This window comes from Pinus tabuliformis, chromosome 9 (genome assembly GCF_031772625.1).
Source record: "Pinus tabuliformis cultivar Carrire ecotype Pingquan chromosome 9, CPIR1, whole genome shotgun sequence".
Lineage (NCBI taxonomy): Eukaryota > Viridiplantae > Streptophyta > Pinopsida > Pinales > Pinaceae > Pinus > Pinus tabuliformis.
The window spans coordinates 881,406,257-881,427,808 of NC_142307.1; the positions used below are offsets into that span (position 1 = coordinate 881,406,257).

The 21,552-nt window shown below is 41.3% G+C and overlaps 2 pseudogenes; both read right to left on the reverse strand.

Annotated features, from left to right (window-relative positions):
• Window positions 1-4,818: 4,818 nt before the first annotated feature.
• LOC149151598 (kinesin-like protein KIN-7N pseudogene) lies at window positions 4,819-6,655 on the reverse strand (annotated as a pseudogene).
• Window positions 6,656-8,791: 2,136 nt separating this feature from the next.
• On the reverse strand, window positions 8,792-10,706 carry LOC149151599 (kinesin-like protein KIN-7N pseudogene; annotated as a pseudogene).
• Between the last annotated feature and the right edge of the window lie 10,846 nt (window positions 10,707-21,552).

Here is a 21,552-nt window from a genome sequence, read left to right on the forward strand (position 1 = left end):
GGATTTATCCTTGAGGATTGTGCAGTTTTGAAGGCTTGATTTTCTTCTTGGTAATAGGCTAATCATCCACAAGGAACAACGCAAGGAAATAGGAGCTTGGAGGGCAGAGAGGAAGGTTGGAGAGAAGGCAAGATTACCTGTGAGCATCTGTGAGGATTGTACTGAGAGATGGCTAGCTGTGAGAGCTAAGGCTTTATATAATTCCTATGTATTTCCACCAAGTATGATAATACAATAGTGTGGGGTTTTTATCTGAGACTTTCCCCAAAGTATTTTCATGTGTATTGTGCCATTGATTCTTCTTCTTCTCATTATATTGATCAGCTCGATCTTTAAGCTTCCAAAAATTGATAGTAGAAGTAGGTTATAGTATTCTGATTTGATTTATATTGCATTATCAGGTTAACCTATCACAGATTTTCTACATCTTGAGCTTCCCATACTTAGCGCATTTGAGGTAAAAGGGGACACTCATGGGTATAATAGCCAAAAAAACTGCAACCGGAACAAGGTTTATTTGTACAAAGAGCGTTGTTTTGCTTGGGTTGTCTGCCTTATTGATGGGTTGTAGGATTAGGTTAGTTTCCCTTGTGGGCATTAGGTGGTGGACCCTGGTTAACTTGAGATGGTTGGTTCCAGTTACTTTTCCCCTTGTTCCATTTCTTGGGATTGGGGGATTGGTTGTGCTTTGCTGAGCATACACTTGACCTTGAGGAGGAGGTTGTTGTGGTGGAAGAGGTGGAGGATGCATGGGAGGTTGGGGTGCTAGTGCTAGAGGGGTTGGAGCACTAGGCGGTGCATACAAAAAGTAAGGAGATGGGGAAACATTAGGATAAACAGGTGGAGTAACAATTGGCCCTAACATATGCTGATATTGATGGGGTTATGTGTATGACGTGCTGGGACCTAGATAAGAATTGCCATATGAAGTATTGGGAGGGGGATAGGTGTAAGAAGAACTGGCCCCCCCATGGGTTTGAATATAAGTCATCGGAGGTGGAGTGTATGGTGGAGGTTGAAAGGTGTGAAATGGATCCAATGATACCATCAACGACACTAGATGCCCCCGGCACATTAGCATCACCAAACCGAGGCATATCGAGAATGATAATATAAACATATTTTGATTGTGCATAGATTAGGTTATAATTCAAAGCTATTGGGAGATAATGAAAATAGAAACAAGAAATGATAAAAATAGCATTTCAGGATATACTCCAATTTTGTTGAAAATAGCATCAAGAAATGATAAAAATAGAGATGCTAAAAATAACATTGCTATAGATAAAATTTCAGGATATATTCCAATTTTGATTTGTCCTTGAATCAAAATTGAAAATTAAAATTTGAATTTAGTCTTAGAAGTTTTTTGAAAAATAATTAATTTATTCATCTTGAGTTAATTAGTTGGAGAAAATCAAACATGAAGTCTTTGTGAAGACATGCAACAGTTATCCCTTTGATTGAGGAAGTTATCCCTTAATTAAAGAGATAAGGATGAGTTGTATTTGAGTTGTAATTAGTTAACTCAATTAACTAAGTTAAGTCTAGTTAGATTAGTTCCAAACAGTTTGTGGAACTGATTGTGAGTTCAATTAGTTAATGCATGCATGCATGCAACTAGTGTACTTCAGATAACTGAATATTCTCTCATAAATAACTCATGCATGTCAGTTCAGACAAAGACCCAGTTGAGATTAAAGGAAGGGACAATGTACTATCAGTTGCTAGGATTTTCCTATAAGAAAATCTCTTGCATATAGAAGGAATTCATTCCTTCAGGTTTGCGTAGTTACTATAGAGGTCAGAGCAGTGTGTGAGGTGAGAATCATACAAGTGGCAGCTGGAGGACCCAGGAGAAACTATGCAAGGAAATAGGAAGCTTGGAGGACTGAAGAAAGGCATATGTGTTGTCTATTCTGTCTATGAGCAGCAGTGAGGGATTGTACTGAGAGCTAGATAGATTGTGAGCTAAAGCTTTGTGTAATCCTGAGATATTTCCACTTGTATGATAATACATATAGTGGGGTTTTTAGCGGAGGCTTTCCCCATAGTATTCTTCTGTGTTTCATGTGTGATTGAATCTTCTTCTCTGTTATATGTGATTTGGTTGATCTTGCTCAAAATTGATTAAGTTTCTGCAAGTTTGATTGTAGAAGTAGATTAAGTATTTTGCTTTAGTACATTCCATAATCAGTTTAATCTACAATGAGAATTTCTACATGGTATCAAAGTTAGCTGATCTATAGAGAAATTTCTACATGGTATCAGAGAAAAGGTGACCAAAGCGGAGAACAGTATACAAATAAGGGAGAAGTTTGAAGTTTGAAGTTCTTGATTGTAGGTACAAAATCGATTTCTTATCACATCTCAAAGTTCACCAATGGCATTTAATGGCTTGATACTTGAGTATGCCTTGGATGGCAGCTCAAATTACATAGCCTAGAAGGATTGCATGGAAGCGGTATTAGAGGATAACGGTTTGAAGGACTTCATTGATCAAGAAGTCTCTAAGCCAGCAGCAGCTAATGCCTAAGAATTAGCGGAAGGAAGAAATGTGTGGCGAGAGCAAGGAGGATTATTCTGGAGGGAGTTCGAGACCATATTGTCTTAAATCTCCATGGGAAGGAGACATTGTTTTCAATGTGGAAGACATTGAAGGATCTATATCAAAACAACAACGACCAGAGGAAGTTGGCACTGAAGGACAAGCTTCGGAAAATCAAATGTGAAAAGGGCGACACGATCACTACATATTTGAACAAGCTCACCACTTGTAGAGATGAGCTTGGAAGTGTAGGAATCATGACAGCCGATGATGATATGGTGAGTCTTTCTCTCCTCGATCTTCTTAAGAGCTGGCATAGCTACCAAGACTCAGTGAATGGAAGAGAGAAACTGCCAGATTGGGAACGACAGTGGTTGGATTTGATGTAGGAGGAGATCAGGAGGAGCACCAGAGATGGTTCTTCATCCAAGGAGGATGAAGAAAATCTAGCCTTAGCCAGTAAGGCAAGGAAAGGGAAGGATAAGGATTCTCATTCCAAATCGAGTTCTTCCCATGGTGGGAAGAAGATTGACAAATCTAAAGTGAGATGCTTTAATTATCATGAGGTGGGCCATTATGCAACTAATTGTCCATTGAAGAAATTCAAGAAGAGATCCTCGGAAGGATCTGAAGGTGAGGCTCTATCCTCTCAATTCGAATTGGATTTTAGCCTCATCGCATGCATGGTTTCATCGATGATGGGTTGTGGTTGGTTTCTTGACAGTGGAGCCTCATTCCACATGACTAACGATAAAAGTTTGTTTAGTACCTTGGAGGAGAAAGACCTCCAAATGCACATAGAGATGGGTAATGATGAAAAGTATAGTGTTTCAAGAGTGGGCACAATTTCTTTTTAAAGGGAGCATGGATCTCTCATTACCTTGACAGATGTGAAGTATGTGCCTAGACTAAAGAAGAACTTGGTATCGATTGTGATGCTAGCGGAAAAATGCTACGATGTTGTCTTCAGTAAGGGAAAGGTTTTCCTTAGACACATCACCACGAGATAGGTAAAGCAGATCAGTTCACAAGTCAAGAACATGTATGCTCTTGAGCTTCAAGATGCATGCAATGCCTTGAGTATCAATACAAATGTTTGAGACTTGGTGGTTTAGAGGGAGAGTACATTACCTCTCAACATGCAGCGCCAAAAGAAGTCTCAGACAATTGTGGAGGAGCCACAATAGGTGAAGCAGCTTTAGGAGGTTATGGAGCAGCCACAACTGGAGAGGCTGAGAGGAGATCGAGTGGAGGCATCCACTCATGCAGAGACCTCCAGTAGGGGGAAATTTTGAACCAAGTGGGCAGAGGGATCACATGCATCCATACCTCTAGGTGGGAGGTGGGGCGATGTGCAATGATAGTCCCACGAAGGCTGAAATAGGGGCAGGATCCTTGAGGTACCTGTTAGCGCTTGAAATTTCACCTTAGGCTGAAAAAGGTAAACTCTAAGGCAACATCAAACCACTTAGCCTCGTAGCTAGCCCTATGGGGCAGGAGAGGGCTCTCTCCAGTTTATCTCGATCAAAATCTTCAATGGGCGAGATAACCAATAGGGTAACACTGATTTTAGGCTAGTAAACTGATAGAAAGGGGTTTTTAATAAAATAACGGGGTTTTTCTGGGCTGCATGGGCAAAGTAACAGCTTGAGCAGAGAAATGTAATCAAGAACACAGATTATCCCCTGAGGCAAGGTAGGCAAGAAATTTAACATCAAATTGAGATTAAATGCAATGGCAAGACTGGTGAGGAGCTGACAAGGGCATAGAAGATGAATCCTTGTCAAACAGAAGAAAACATTAAATATTGAACAAACTTAAAGGCAGAGCATACAAATGATGAATTCTACCTTAACACTTCATTTGTTCAATTAGAAATGATCATGAAGTGAAATGAAAACATAATAGGTTACATATGAAACAAAAGGAAAACTTATGCTAAATTGTCATACCACAGGAATCTCAGGGGTCAGAGCTGCATTTTTTATTAAAATCTCTGTCAAACAGCTGAACAATGGAACTCTCTGTTCTCCTCCACCAGCACTCAGAATTCTCTCCCCCACTCTCTCCACGTTTTTTACAAATGATTTTTAATACATTAAATAGGACTGTTGTAGGAGAAAATAGATCAACCCCCAAAACAGGGGCGTTGTTTCACCTGCAGTTACATCAATAGAAAAGAGCGTTTCCTCTATTCTAAAATAAAACAGCGTTCCTCTAAAAATCCTCTGATGGCCGACACATGGAGCGAAGATCCCGTTGAATAAAATCTAGAAACAGAAATCGAATCCTATTCTGTTGTTCTGGCTCCGTTTGAATAGCGGTCTTTTGTATGCCTTGATTCGGATAGAATACACAAAGCGTTCATTGCCTGTTGATCTCCTTTCCTGACCCAAAAACTTCAAGCTTAATCGACGAGGATAAGTTTACTCACAATTGTTTAGCTTAAAAGAGTTCCTGGCTTGATCTGAATTTATAACCAGCATGCTAAGGTTATAAAATTTGTGACTCGGCGATCACGCTCCAGTTGAGATTTTCCCTCCTCCTCAAGTTCAGCAACTAACTTTTCCCTTTCAAGTTCAAACTTCAACATCTCGTTTCTTAGCTTCAAAATTTCCAATTCCAGATTCTTTGAGTGAGATCCCTGAAGCTTTTTACGCAGCTCTTCAATCTCCCTCTTTTGACGCTTTAGCAGTGCAGCATCTGTCATTGTTTCATTCACTTGAGCACAATTTGTGATTCGTTTAGCTCTGCTTGCAAATTGAAGGGTCCCGCGGGTTTCATCTGCATGAACCTCTTCAGTTGCAATAGTACAGATGATAGCAGTCTTGGCATTGCCACCAGAGCTGGTTGTAGGATGCGGGTCAGCTTACTATCACGATAAGGAATATGTCCTTTCTGTTTTCCACCACCATCACTCAGTTTATTGATTACAGTACCAAGACTCATCAAACTCTTGTTAATATGTGTTCCTTCCTTAAGACGGATGCCACCAGCTCCAGTCTTTGCAACTCGCTCAGAACCAGCTAAATCAACCAAATTCAGAACAGAAACTCTCACAGTATCCTTGTTATATGAACTTCCATCTAACTCTGCATCCTTGTCTCTACTTTCAATAACCGTCCGAAAAATCGTATGAGACCTGCTACTACGTACATTCATGTTTGTCTCTCCATCATGTCGGTGTGCTTCTCCCAGGCCAATGAGATCAAAAACTTGATCTGGGGTGTTCACACTTTCCTCTCTTAGACCTGCAACAAATATGCCACGCTCTAAGTTTTCATGGACTTGGAGTTTCTTGTTCTCTGGAGCAAGGAGGTCATTGATCTCTTCATTATAAATTTCCAGATAGGAAACTCGAATTAAGAATTCTCGATCAGATATCGACTGGATATTTTTTAAAACATTGTAGACAGACAAACGAATGATACCAAGGTCTTCCTGCGAACCCTGCATGGTGTATGTCTTTCCATTCATGTTTTGCCCATATGCAAATACAGTACCATTAAAGTCGTTAACGACTGCCTCGATAACATCCTTGGTATGGACTTTGTAAATGTCCGCATTCTTTGAGTTGTATCCAAAAACATGATCAAAGGTATAAAAATATCCGGAGATGGGCGTTCCAAGAGCATTGTGAAGCGAAATGTGGTTGTCCTCCCCTGCTACTTTTCTCGCTATAAACTCAGGTCTAGGTAAGTAATATTTATCCCCAGGCAACTTTGCACAATATTTATAGATAATACTGACACTAGAATCACAGGTGACGGTAGCTCCAGATGATGAAACATGATAAACATTTGTTTCAACAGAACTTTGCTCTTGAATGCAAGGTATATGATTTAGGTTGCTATTCACAGTCGTCTCCTTCATTGATTCCTCACTCCTGATTATCTCATATAATAGCTTTTGTTGCTTCTCATTACCTCTCTCAAGAAGAAGGATAAAATTTGATTTGTTTTGATGAACACGCCCACGAGATTGAATAAAGCTCCTTACTATTTTTGGCAAATCAAAACGAATGATACAGCTACAACTTCGCACATCAATGTCTTCTTCAACAACATCGGTGGCTACCAAGACATTCACCTTGCTATGCTCCTCCATTTGAATATTGGTAGATCCACCTTGGTCCCATCTGAGTTGCAACACATTCCATTGTCGCAGGAGGATAAGAACAGGCATAATTGCAGTGAGGGCAGCAATTTCAAGAATTGATGTACCATTCAAGTTGTTGACAAAATCTTTCTTAATCTACTTGTGAGGATTGAGGCAAGTACTGTAGGACTCCATTGATATATTATTAAAAGTGAATATTCTGAATTGTGCTTGTGCAGGGATAGGAGCTTGAAGTCGCTACCATTTGAAGAGCTGGAGAATAAATTACATATTCTAAAAGAACAACATTAAATGATTTCTTCTTCAAAACCCTGTTTTGAAGAAGGATCAATCTCACACTGACATGAGACGGAGTCTAACATCGGCTCCACTTGGGATGGCAGCTGCCGCTTCGTGGAGGTGCCAAGAACCACAGAACTTTGGGAGAGCAGACAGTGCCTCCATCTATTGGGCAATGGAGTCATCATCGACACAACTGAAACTGAACTCAAATTGATTTGATCTCAAGACTAAAATGACTGAGAAAATGACTTAACAATCTTTAAGCAAACTAAAACAAGATGCTGCCCTTATGGCTGCTTATTTATTTACAAAATCTACCCTACTCTGCTGTACAAACAATAGATCAGGTAATACTGAAATGCAAGATTAACCATTCAAGTAAACCTGAGAATGACGCCGGTTGAGAAAGCTTCCACCAGGCCATAGATGCAGTTGCTAGCAGCCCTTCATGCACGTAATGAGCCTGGTCACGTACAAGGCAGTCTGATCTATCAATCAAAGTGAAAAACATGTCCATATATGTGGCCATTGGATCGCAGAAGCCGGACTCTGTTGGCTGTCCCAACTCTGCAATGCATACTTCCAGCTGCGCACTGTCAATGTAAACATCTGTAGGCGAGTATGGAGGAAGGATTTCCAAGAACTTTTTAGGGTCTTGGAAATCATATGACTCGATTTTCTCATTTAAACATTTAATCTCATTTTCGATTCTTTCAACAATTAACTCACAAAATTTAGTTTTGAAGACCTTTGAAGATTTCAAGCATTGAAGCAGGGCACTGAAAACATCTTCATCAAATTCAGTATCTGCTAACTACTTTCTTATTTCTTCTACAACTTTACACAGGGTAAGGTTTGCCACATACCCTACCATTGCATGAATGGATCAGCGAGCACTGAACTGTCTGGATCGAGTTGGAGTCGCCAGGTGAATGGTTCAGCCTGCATAAGTGTCTGACTGCTGTCCACCATCAGCATCAGATCTGCACTTTGATTGCATGTACTGGGACAAGACAATCAACAAATTGAATGTTCTCCCCAGTATGGTCGCCAATATGTTAGCGCTTGAAATTTCACCTCAGGTTGAAAAAGGTAAACTCCAAGGCAACATCAAACCACTTAGCCTCGTAGCTAGCCCTACGGGGCAGGAGAGGGCTCTCTCTGGTTTATCTCGGTCAAAATCTTCAATGGGCGAGATAACCAATAGGGTAACACTTATTTTAGGCTAGTAAACTGATAAAAAGGGGTTTTTAATAAAATAACAGGGTTTTTCTGGGCTGCATGGGCAAAGTAACAGCTTGAGCAGAGAAATGTAATCAAGAACACAGATTATCGCCTGAGGCAAGGTAGGCAAGAAATTTAACATCAAATTGAGATTAAATGGAATGGCAAGACTGGTGAGGAGCTGACAAGGGCATAGAAGATGAATCCTTGTCAAACAGAAGAAAACATTAAATATTGAACAAACTTAAAGGCAGAGCATACAAATGATGAATTCTACCTTAACACTTCATTTGTTCAATTAGAAATGATCATGAAGTGAAATGAAAACATAACAGGTTACATATGAAACAGAAGGAAAACTTATGCTAAATTGTCATACCACGGGAATCTCAGGGGTCAGAGCTGCATTTTTTATTAAAATCTCTGTCAAACAGCTGAACAATGGAACTCTCTGTTCTCCTCCACTAGCACTCAGAATTCTCTCCCCCACTCTCTCCACATTTTTTACAAATGATTTTTAATACATTAAATAGGACTGTTGTAGGAGAAAATAGATCAACCCCCAAAACAGGGGCGTTGTTTCACCTGCAGTTACATCAATAGAAAAGAGCGTTTCCTCTATTCTAAAATAAAACAGCGTTCCTCTAAAAATCCTCTATGGCCGACACATGGAGCGCAGATCCCGTTGAATAAAATCTGGAAATCGAAATCGAATCCTATTCTGTTGTTCTGGCTCCGTTTGAATAGCGGTCTTTTGTATGCCTTGATTCGGATAGAATACACAAAGCGTTCATTGCCTGTTGATCTCCTTTCCTGACCCAAAAACTTCAAGCTTAATCGACGAGGATAAGTTTACTCACAGTTGTTTAGCTTAAAAGAGTTCCTGTCTTGATCTGAATTTATATCCAGCGTGCTAAGGTTATAAAATTTGTGACTCGGCGATTACGCTCCAGTTGAGATTTTCCCTCCTCCTCAAGTTCAGCAGCTAACTTTTCCCTTTCAAGTTCAAACTTCAACATCTCGTTTCTTAGCTTCAAAATTTCCAGTTCCAGATTCTTGAGTGAGATCCCTGAAGCTTTTTACGCAGCTCTTCAATCTCCCTCTTTTGATGCTTTAGTAGTGCAGCATCTGTCATTATTTCATTCACTTGAGCACAATTTGTGACTCGTTTAGCTCTGCTTGCAAATTGAAGGGTCCCGCGGGTTTCATCTGCATGAACCTCTTCAGGTGCAAAAATACAGATGATAGCAGTCTTGGCATTGCCACCCAGAGCTGGTTGTAGGATGCGGGTCAGCTTACTATCACGATAAGGAATATGTCCTTTCTGTTTTCCACCACCATCACTCAGTTTATTGATTACAGTACCAAGACTCATCAAACTCTTGTTAATGTGTGTTCCTTCCTTAAGACGGACGCCACCAGCTCCAGTCTTTGCAACTCACTCAGAACCAGCTAAATCAACCAAATTCAGAACAGAAACTCTCACAGTATCCTTGTTATATGAACTTCCATCTAACTCTGCATCCTTGTCTCTGCTTTCAATAACCATCCGAAAAATCGTATGAGACCTGCTACTACGTACATTCATGTTTGTCTCTCCATCATGTCGGTGTGCTTCTCCCAGGCCAATGAGATCAAAAACTTGATCTGGGGTGTTCACACTTTCCTCTCTTAGACCTGCAACAAATATGCCACGCTCTAAGTTTTCATGGACTTGGAGTTTCTTGTTCTCTGGAGCAAGGAGGTCATTGATCTCTTCATTATAAATTTACAGATAGGAAACTCGAATTAAGAATTCTCGATCAGATATCGACTGGATATTTTTTAAAACATTGTAGACAAGCAAACGAATGATACCAAGGTCTTCCTGCGAACCCTGCATGGTGTATGTCTTTCCATTCATGTTTTGCCCATATGCAAATACAGTACCATTAAAGCCGTTAACGACTGCCTCGATAACATCCTTGGTATGGACTTTGTAAATGTCCGCATTCTTTGAGTTGTATCCAAAAACATGATCAAAGGTATAAAAATATCCGGAGATGGGCGTTCCAAGAGCATTGTGAAGCGAAATGTGGTTGTCCTCCCCTGCTACTTTTCTCGCTATAAACTCAGGTCTAGGTAAGTAATATTTATCCCCAGGCAACTTTGCACAGTATTTATAGATAAGACTGACACTAGAATCACAGGTGACGGTAGATCCAGATGATGAAACATGATAAACATTTGTTTCAACAGAACTTTGCTCTTGAATACAAGGTATATGATTTAGGTTGCTATTCACAGTCGTCTCCTTCATTGATTCCTCACTCCTGATTATCTCATATAATAGCTTTTGTTGCTTCTCATTACCTCTCTCAAGAAGAAGGATAAAATTTGATTTGTTTTGACGAACACGCCCACGAGATTGAATAAAGCTCCTTACTGTTTTTGGCAAATCAAAACGAATGATACAGCTACAACTTCGCACATCAATGTCTTCTTCAACAACATCGGTGGCTACCAAGACATTCAACTTGCTATGCTCCTCCATTTGAATATTGGTAGATCCACCTTGGTCCCATCTGAGTTGCAACACATTCCATTGTCATAGGAGGATAAGAACAGGCATAATTGCAGTGAGGGCAGCAATTTCAAGAATTGATGTACCATTCAAGTTGCTGACAAAATCTTTCTTAATCTGCTTGTGAGGATTGAGGCAAGTACTGTAGGACTCCATTGATATATTATGAAAAGTGAATATTCTGAATTGTGCTTGTGCAGGGATAGGAGCTTGAAGTCGCTGCCATTTGAAGAGCTGGAGAATAAATTACATATTCTAAAAAAACAACATTAAATGATTTCTTCTTCAAAACCCTGTTTTGAAGAAGGATCAATCTGACACTGACATGAGACGGAGTCTAACAGTACCCAACCTCTTTGATTAAACCTTTCTACGGGAGCCCTTGTGAGGAGTAGCAGGACTGGCTAAGTGGGTAGAGACAAATGCGGATGGAGTAGCAGAGGGAGCTTCAGCATCAGAGGGTGTTTTTAGCCCAACAGGGAGGTGAGTTGGGAGATCAGTTACTTACTTCTCAGTAATTGAATTGCAGTGTAGAAATGGGAAGCACGATGTAACATGATGAGAGGAGGTGCAGTGTGGATGCATGCTTGGATATAGGACCAGTGGCAACACGGATGTAGTAGGAGGAATCAGTGTGATTGATGTAGTTAGAGATCAAAGTGACAGAGGCTAGAGCAATCAGATACTAAAGAGCACAGAGGTGCAAAGTTTTTAGTCGACAAAGGCAATAGCAGTCAAAGAATTTGATGACAGAGGCATCATTTTGATTCAGGTTGGATATTTGTTACACTAAAATTTGTCACCATGACTATTTGCAGTTAGTATGGCTCCATCAACTGTCATACTATCCTCCTTGGCAAGCCTCATACCTCTGCTCTCCATGTCAAACTCCAAGAAAGAGAGAAAGTCATTAAAAATCTATATATCTATGGGTACGCAGTTTCTCTTAGCCTTACCTGCGTGTACGCACCCCAAGTTCACAATACCTGCGTACTTGTACGCTCTGTCTGTAAAGCAATGGGTGCGTACTCCTGTAAAGGTCAAAAGGCGCAAGTTTCACTCCAAAAAAGTTACTTGTGGTCATTTCTAGAGCATTCTAGAAGCTTGTTTGACGTGTATGAAGCGCCTCCAGATGGTTCATGTATCCCTACCAAAGAGGAACTTATCCCATCAAGAGGGGAGCTATCCCATCCAAAGAGGGGCTTATCCCATTGATGGTGGACCTGAATAACTTCCTCTAGAGCACTATAAATACAGGCATTGGGCCAGAAGGAGGGGAGGTTAAAAGCTGAACATTCCTAAGGGTAGATGCTGCTGGAATTAGGACTCCCTTGTAAAGCTTGAGAGGAGAGATTCCCATCCTTTCCTAGCCTTATTTGAGAGTGGGTGAGCTGATCAAAGTAAAGGAAAACTCTTGCTGGACCCTAGGAGAGACTTGCACAACACCAAGGCTCAGGTTGTAATGGTTCCTTTTGTTTCTACTTAATGCAAATGAACTCATTTTTCTCAACAGATTGTTATTCATTATTTGTTTCATATACTCCTTGGTCTGTATGATGGATATGTATTGTTTTATGAGTTTATCTGGTGCTATTTAATCTTTTGGCTTGTTAGTGAATGCAGGTTTCGAAGAGAAGGAGGAGCTCATCCGGATCGGCGAGGCTGGACTACTACAAAGCGTTGGACTAAAGGTATGTTAAAATCACCTGATTACTTGTATTCTCAATGCATGTTTAGAGAAAGGTAGTGTTTATTTGTCTTGTTTGTCACTAGAAATCTTTTTCTTCTAGGGAGGTCGGTTGTGTCCGCACTATCGACTCTTTCCGCATGACAAAATGGCGACTCCACTGGGGAATCCATTGATGTGAATGTTTTTTCCTTTGTATGAAATTTTGATCTGAGAAAAGTCGTTTGTTTTCTGGTTTTTGGCTGTCTGACTGTGTATTTGGGTGGGCTAGCTTAGGGTTAAATTAGATTTTAGTTTTTCTTTGTTTTGCTAGAAGTACACAGCCTCTGCGTTGAGCACAGTGCGTACTTGTACGCACTGTCGCTTTGTGCACAGAGCGTACCCGCACCTGTGCAAACAGGTCGCCTGCGTACCCTGTCAAAATTAAGAAAATTTCAATTTTCTTCTTTTTGCCTTTTAGATTTTGTTTTTAATTTGTTTTTTCTGCCCAAATCCACTGGTTTTCTGCCATAAATCTTCACCTAAGCTTGTTTCGTCAGTGTCGAGAGTTTTAGTGAAATTCATAGAGGTTTTGCCTTAGGGTTTGATTTTTAACTGGTCCTGTAGTGACTTTGGCGTTAGAGGTTGTCAAACTTTGGATCTCCCTGGTTTTGTTCAGTCCTCTTAGGAGTCGGGCCTTTCATAGAATCCACCCTTGTGAGAAACCTACCTTTGTGTCTTCTCTTTGCGAATCTCGAAAAAGTTTGTTGATTGGACTTTGAATTTTATTCTTGAGAAAAAGAACAAAAGATTTTGATTTTTGTTTTTGACTGGTTTTTGGTTCTGCATTAACTAGTCCTTAGTTACATTTTGACTGAGTAAAACATCCAGGAATCATCTTTAGTAGGATTTTGCCTCGTTAGATTTACATTTAGATTTATTTCTCTTAGTTTTGCTTTTGAGTGAAATTGAGTTGATTTGATTGCCATAGATTTTTTAACTTTGATTTTTGTTAAAGTAAGTTTTACATGCTTTATTAATTAGGAAAAAATACAAAAATATCTTTTGAAGGAAAGTTTGCTTGGGTAGCATTTGAGTCTTTGAAAGGAAAGGAATTTTCGTGAAGTGATTAGTGGTCATGTATTGTATGTTTTGAAAAGATAAAGAGTTTGTTTTCTTTGATTTTCATTGCCAAGAAAGTTGTCTTTATATCAATTTTGCATTCTCCAACTCTCTTAGCTAGGGAATTCATTGAAAAAGGAAAAATTAGTATAAATCATCCTAAGTGCATATTTTTAGTGGATTTTGGTCGAGTTTACACACCCTCAGTTTCATCTCCACTACCTTTTGTCTTAAAGAAAAGCCATAAAATTAACACTTAAAGTAAAATCAATTTAGTAACTTTTTATTTACTAGGGCTCTGAAACACCAATATAGATCAGGCTAGTGTCTTGGAGTAGGAGAGTAATTAACTCTCCAAGATAGCAAAACCAAACAAGTAGCTCATCTTGTGGTAGGATAAATCCAACTGTTTCATTTGTACTCTGGGAAAGCTCCTCTTAAAGGAGAAGCACGAGACCGTGTCCGAACCAATGAGGGGATCAATCCTCCTTCATTGGGAAAGACGCCAGATACGCACGTACTACAAACGGTAAACCTCGGATTATTGTCGAGGAGCCTGGGGTCACTTGTTGGTAAACCTTGGATTATTGTCAAGGAGTCGGCAAGGGGATTCAGCTTGTTACTCTGCCCTTGTGTGCTATCGGGTCGTAGACTGTTCCCCCAGGTGAATTTGTTGCTGTTGGTAACCTTAGTGACCATTATCTTTAGGATTCTACCAAGGTGACGGTGGAGGGAAGATCCCACTGTACCTGGAGCAGACGTCGGCTAGACTCACTTGGATTTTTCGGGGGGTTCACTTCACTCGAGACGGTTAAAGTGGAGGAACTTGTGCCGGTCTATTCATTAAGCAGGTTGCCGGGGTAACTGTTCCGCCCACCACTTCTGTACTGAATTCGGCGATGTTGGGTTTCATCTCCAACTAGTGTTTTCGGTCCGGAAGGCTACTGTTTGTGTATGGTTTGACGCCCTAGATTCTTTAGGCGTGTGATTCAAATTTGTTTGGTTCTTTAGAGACTTTAGGTGGTTTGCTTTGAGATTTTACTTTGTTTCCGTGTGCAGTAGTTAAAAGTTTTTAACTGTAGCTGAATTACCGAGACAGTCCCGTAGACTTTGGGGCAAGTCTCCTGAGATTGTTACCGTGGCCGATTTGTTGAGGAAGTCCCGTAGATTGCGGGGCGAACCTCCTGAAGAGGTCCTGAGTCATTACGAAGGTTTGAAGGTCCTTGTAACTCCTAGTGGCAGTAAAGTAGTTTCACCTGAAGAAGGAGAATCGTCGTTGGTAGTCCATCCAGATTACCAAGGTCTAGAAACAGGTTATAATCCCGAAGCAGTTGTGGTTTCCGAGCTTGCTGGTAGTTTTTCATCTACTAGTGATATAGGCGAAGAACCTGAAGTATCTGAACCTGTTACTCCAACTTCTAGTGCGCCTGATTCACCTAGGGTAGAAAGAGTTATCACCAAAAATCTTCCTGCTGGTTTGATAGCTATTGAAGAACTTGCTCCAGAGGAAGAATTTGGCGTTTCTATCCTTGAAGATCAACCTACTATTGATCTAAGGGAGCGTGAATCCATCTTTTACAGTCCTCCTAGAAGTACTACTTGGTACCTTTCGTTAACCAATTATTTAGACAACTCAGGGATAAGTTTTTCTCCACCTCGTACTCCTTTTCCACCTGGAGGTATTTATACTCCTGTAAATATGTCTGGTCAGTCGTCCGTGTTCACTCAATCTCCTGAATCTTTCTTGTATGGCGGTCCTTCTGTTCCCTCTGGGTATCAGTCACTTTCTGGTACTTTTGCGGGAGCATCTCCTCAACCCATTGAACATGGGTTATTAGCTGGAAACAATGGTAATAAACCATTGGGTGTAGGAGACATTTACATGATGTCAGGTTCATTTCCCGGTTCTCAACCTCAAGGTGGCCAATTACCGCCTGGGGGGCAGCCTCAATTAACGCCTGGGGGGCAACCTCAAGGTACACAAATTGCATCTGGGGGGCAACCTCAAGGACAATATGTACCCATAGTACAATACATACCTCAAGGTCAACCCCAGCCACAATATGTACCCCAGGGTCAACCTCAGTATCAATTCGTAGCTCAAGGTCAACCCCAGTATCAGTATTTACCTCAAGGTTATCAACCTCAAGGTCAATACTCGAGTCAAGGTTATCAACCACCTCAAGGTCAATCTTATGTTCAAGGTACGGGAAATGTACCTTTCAGTTATCAATCCTACCCTCAATCCGGTTATGGATCTCAATATTCTCAACCTGTCATGGGTCAATACCCCGGAATGAACATAGTGTGGGATCCATCGCAAGTTCAACAGGTATTGCAGCCAAGCGTACAGTTGTCATCTCAAGCTGGACAACCCTTAGTTGCTGGTTCATCCCAGCAACCAGTCCAGTTTAATGTTCAAACTTCTGTACCTTCGGTAGTTACTCAGTCACCAATTGCACCTAGTACTCCATCTCAAACGACTGCTGCAACTACCGCAACATCTGCTCCTTCCACCACACTTGCTTCTGGAGTATCGACAACTCCGGTTTCTACTGTCTCTGCAACTACTCCTCAGACATCTTTACCATTGACTGGATCTATGATTCAGCCTACGGTTCAGATGCCTGTAGGACAACCTGGTTTAAGTACGGTTGTCACTAGTCAACCACAATTCACTTATCAACTGTACCAGGGACAGTACCAATACGGGCCTGCTATCCAACAGCCGGTTTACCAGTATCAACCGTATCCTGGGTACACTTATCAACAACCTCAGCAACCCCAGTACGGTCCGGTTAATCCTGGTTTTCCAGGAGGATATAATATCCTGAATGCGATTCCTATTCCAAGTTATCCTGGATATCCTCCTCCTGGGACTGGTCTTGTGACCCAGAGTTTTAGGGATCCTAATTGGCAGTTACCGTTTATCGCAACTTTGGATTTACCAGACTTGTCGCGCCTAACGAACGATCCAATAAATTATCTTCCGTTTTGGCCGCCAATGCCAAATAAGTTGCCCAGTGATATACCCAAGTTCGAAGGTAAGTCTGGAGAGGATCCGTCCAATCATGTGATGACTTACCACCTCTGGTGTGCTTCAAATTCCATCTCGGATGATTCGATCCGCTTACGTCTCTTCCACCGTACGTTCATTGGTCTCGCGGCCAAGTGGTACATTGAGTTACCACGGGCCTCTTTTTACAATTTTAGTCAGTTAGCTACCTCGTTCCTAACTCATTTTTAGTTGCCGGTCAGATATGATAATGGTACGGAGCTACTAACTTCACTAAAACAGTCAACGTCCACTTATATTTCCGATCATATCCATGAATGGAGACGTCGACGACGATTAGTGAAAGTTTTTATTCCGGACCAAATCTTAGCTGAATGGTTTGTTAAAACATTATTACCGAAGATTACTAAAGATGTAGCTAAGGCCGGAGTAGTTACTGAGGAGCAAGTAATTGCTCAAGCGCAGTACCTTGACTTAGTTTACACTCAGTCAGGTACGTTACATGAAAAGATCCCAGATCTTCCAAAGTCAAATCAAATCGCTGCTACTCCTTCGGGATCTCATGCTGCTAATGGCATGATTGGTTTGGTAAATACTAAAAACAAGAAGAAATCTTCAAAGAATTCTTCGCCCATTATAACCTTACCAGATTCCCCGACAGGAGAGTCTTCTCCTGAAATTTCCGCCGATATTCACGCTGTAGAGTCATCTACAGCTAAATCAAAAAACGGTGGGAAGAAGAAAGGTAAGAAGAAGAATAAAGCAGACAAGACTCCAAAGGAGAAAACAGAAAAGTCGGAAACCAATGACGAAAAGCGCAAACCTCGATATCCTTGTCTAATTTGTGAAGAGGATCATTTTACAAGAGATTGCCCCCATCGGGCCGAGGTTGTGAAAATCGTCAAAGGTTCCTCAACTCCTGCTGTTTTGAAAGATCCATTTCCAAAGCAGGAGAGTAAGATGATAGGTTCTTCCTCGAGTGCCACTGAAGAACCCATATTGATGATGTCTCATGTAAGGATTGTGACTCGATCGCAATATTATGGTAGTAAAAGTCCTGTTGATGGATCGAAAGAAGAATAATCTTCTCATTCAAATCCATCAACCTCAGCTCCCGGTTCCGATCCACTATAGATCGAGAAACCTAACCCTAACTTAGTAATAAAACCGCCCGCCAAGGGTGTACTTCGAAGGTCTGCTTTCAATCCACATGCGAGAGCGGCCCAAAATTACAACATTGTTGAAGATTTAGCTGTTTCACCTTCAGCAATGTCGGCTTTAGAAGTGCTGCAATCATGCCCAGCACAGCGAAAATTACTTTTGTCGGCTATAGGAGCTGTTGATGTTCAGGACCCGAACCTAATAATCTTTGATCTAGAAAATAGTACACCGCGTTTGCGTTGATCCCAGTGATAGTCAAAAACAGGCCTATTCATCGGACTGTAATTGATGAGGGAGCTTCCACGTGTATTATGTCGATACAGTGTTGGAGATCGCTTGGTTCTCCTTCACTAAATCAATCCCCGACAATTCTTAAGGTCTTTGATGGCCGTGGGTTGCATCCGTTTAGCATTCTATAGGATTTGCCTATAGGGGTTGAAGGAAAAACCGTTAGTCTAGATGTGGAGGTGGTTGATGCCCCTCTGGACTACAACCTTCTTTTGGGTCGAATTTGGTCTTACGCTATGACAGCAGTCGTTTCATCGGTCTTCAGAGTAATAAAGTTTCCACATAATGGAAAGATCGTAACCATAGACCAGCTGGCTTATTTTTCATCCGACCCAGCCTCTTCAGAGAGTATCCAGCATGTCGGTAAAACGACTATCCCTTATAAGGATGTTGGCGTAGGATTAGTTAAAGATGCCAGTTTACTGGGAACTTTTCCTTTTCCTCCAATCAACGCCGTGTCTTCATTTGCATCTATTCATATGATTACTTCAGACACTATTATTTATGACAATCCTTGGATCGTTCCTTCTGAATCTGAGATAGACTCATTTGGTGATGCAATGCCTTTGAGTCCATATGAAATTGCCTATGAAGCCGTGCAGTCTTTTTCCGACCCAAGTTCAACCAAAATCGACCAAATGAATGTGGTCCGTGAGGAATCCCTTTTCGCGTCAACCTCGGAGTTAATAACGCTTCCCGAAGTTGTGTCATCTGACGAACAACTTTGTGAAGTCCTGTGTGTAGACGATTTACCATGGGAAGATCTCCATCATAGATCTTCGTTTTTACCTGAGGATGATCATTTTGAAAACGATTTCTCATCAATCTTTACAGCTGAATATGTCAAAGACGCTCAGAGTCCAATGAAATATCCTGATTCAGAGCTGAACTTGGGAAACATTTCTCGTACTATTCCCCTTGACATTTCAGTGAAGTCCGGAATTGTTGAACACATTCATGTAGGTGCCTCGTGTTCAAATGACGAAATTCAAACATACAAGGCCCTATTTCAAGAATTCCGCGACGTGTTTGCCTAGTCTTACGAAGAAATGCCAGGAATTGATCCCGCCATTGTTGTCCATGAAATCAAGACTTACCCGGACGCTAAACCCGTCCGGTAACGTTTGCTTCAGATTCACCCACAAAAAGCGGCTGCGATTAAAGCAGAAGTTGAGAAGCTGTTGAAAGCAGGTTTCATTTATCCAATCCCATTAACGAATTGGGTATCGAATATTGTTCCGGTTAACAAAAAGCAGGGAACAATAAGAATATGTATCGACTATAGGGATATCAATCGTGCTTGTCCCAAGGACAACTATCCAACGCCCTATATCGATCAAATAATTGATGATTATGCCGGTAGTGAAATATTTTCCTTTATGGACGGTTTTTCCGGTTACAACCAAATCAATATTCTACCTGCCGATCAACCAAAAACGGCTTTCATTTGTCCATGGGGGACATTTGCTTATTGCAAATTACCTTTTGGGCTTAAGAATGCTGGAGCCACTTTTCAAAGGGCGATGTCTTATTCATTTCATGACATCAAGCACATTGTGCAACCGTATCTCGATGATTTGCCCGCTCACTCCTTACATCGAGCTGATCACCTTGTCCATTTACGAGCAATTTTTATGAGGTGTAGGCATTATCGTATACGGTTGAACCCACACAAATGTGTCTTCTGCATAGAAGTGGGACGATTCCTGGGATTTGTAGTTTCAAAAGCCGGCATTCGCGTCGATCCCTCAAAGGTCGAAGCTATCATCAAATTGCCTCCTCCTTCGAGTCTGCGCCAACTCCAAAGTTTGCAAGGGAAAGCAAACTTTTTACACCGATTCATTCCTAACTACGCCGAGATTACCAAGGGTTTTACCCGGTTTTTGAAACAAAATGCTCAATTCTCTTGGGATGAGATAGCTCAGAAATCTTTTGATGCACTAAAGCACGCGTTGACCCATGCACCGTTGCTGCATCCTCCCAACTACAACCAGGATTACTTTTTGTACCTCGCCGCCGCTCATTCCACCATTGGAATGGTCTTAGTACAGGAAGATGAATTCGAAACGGAACATGTGATATATTATCTTAGTAGGATGTTAAATCCCACTGAGCTCAAATATTCACATGTGGAGAAATTGGCCTTGGCAGCTGTTCAAGCTGTCCAACGTTTTCGTCACTACATTCTTCTCCGTAAAACTACAGTCATTTCGGATTGCAACCCTATGATTTACATTTTGACTAAACAGTTTCTAGGGGGCAAGTACTCTAAATGGATCGTTATCCTGCAGGAGTTCGACTTGGAATTTGAAAAGTCTAAGTCTAAGAAATCTTTAGTTTTGCGGAATTGATGTGTGATTTCCCGCGTGCTGACACAGAAACTATGGCAGAGCAACCCATTGCGGACGAATCTCTGTTTCTCATCAGCACTTTAGATCCGTGGTATGGGGATATAATTTTCTATCTCCAAACCCAATATTTTCGACCCGAACTTTTAAAGTCGGAACGCCGAAAAATTCGATTCCAGTCCCAACAGTACAAAATTATTGGAGATACTCTTTATCGTCGTGGGGCGGACTTGGTTTTTCGTCGTTGCTTAACTCATGAAGAGGCAGAAAGGGTTATGAATGACTGTCATTCTAGAGCATGTGGTGGTCATATGTCTGGGTATGCCACAGCCCAGAAGGTGTTGCGTGCTGGCTACTTTTGGCCGTCCATGTTTAAAGATTGTATCATTGCGGTCCAAAAATGCCACAACTGTCAAGTGTTTGATCGCAAGATGCACGCACCACCTGCTCCTCTCCACCCTATAATTACCGTTGTTCCTTTTGCTAAATGGGGTATCGATTTTATTACATGTAACCCTCACTCGGCCGGGGGGCATGCGTATATCATCCTTGCGGTTGACTATTTTACTAAGTGGGCCGAGGTGATGCCTACATTTGAGGCAGACGGCAAGACAGCTGTGATTTTCGTATTCAATCACATTATTGCTAGTTTTGGTGTCCCACAAGCGATAATCACTTACCATGGGCACCATTTTCGAAACATTATGATGACAGAACTTACAGGCCAGCTTGGTTTGCGTCACGATAGTTCAACTCCTTATTATCCACAAGCCAATGGCCTGGTTGAGTCTATCAACAAAGTTTTAGTTATCATGATCCGACGAATCATTGGTATTCATCGGTCGAATTGGCACAACATGTTATTTTCCGCGCTTTGGGCGTACTGAACCTCAGTGAAAACATCAACAGGGTTCACTCCTTTCCAACTAGTTTATGGTTTGGAAGCAGTGTTGCCCATTGAATGCAAAATCCCGTCACTTCAGATGGCTGTCGAATTACTTCCAGCTAATTCCGAAGAGGAGAAGCGTCTATTATACTTAGCTAAATTAGATGAGACTCGACGTGACGCTACATTGGCAATCGAGACTCACGCAAAAAGGATGAAAGCTCAGTATGATCGCAACGTGACCCCTCGTAATTTTTCGGAAGGAGACCTAGTGCTATTATATGATCAAGCTAACGATAAATTAGGTGCTGGCAAATTCGTTCCTATGT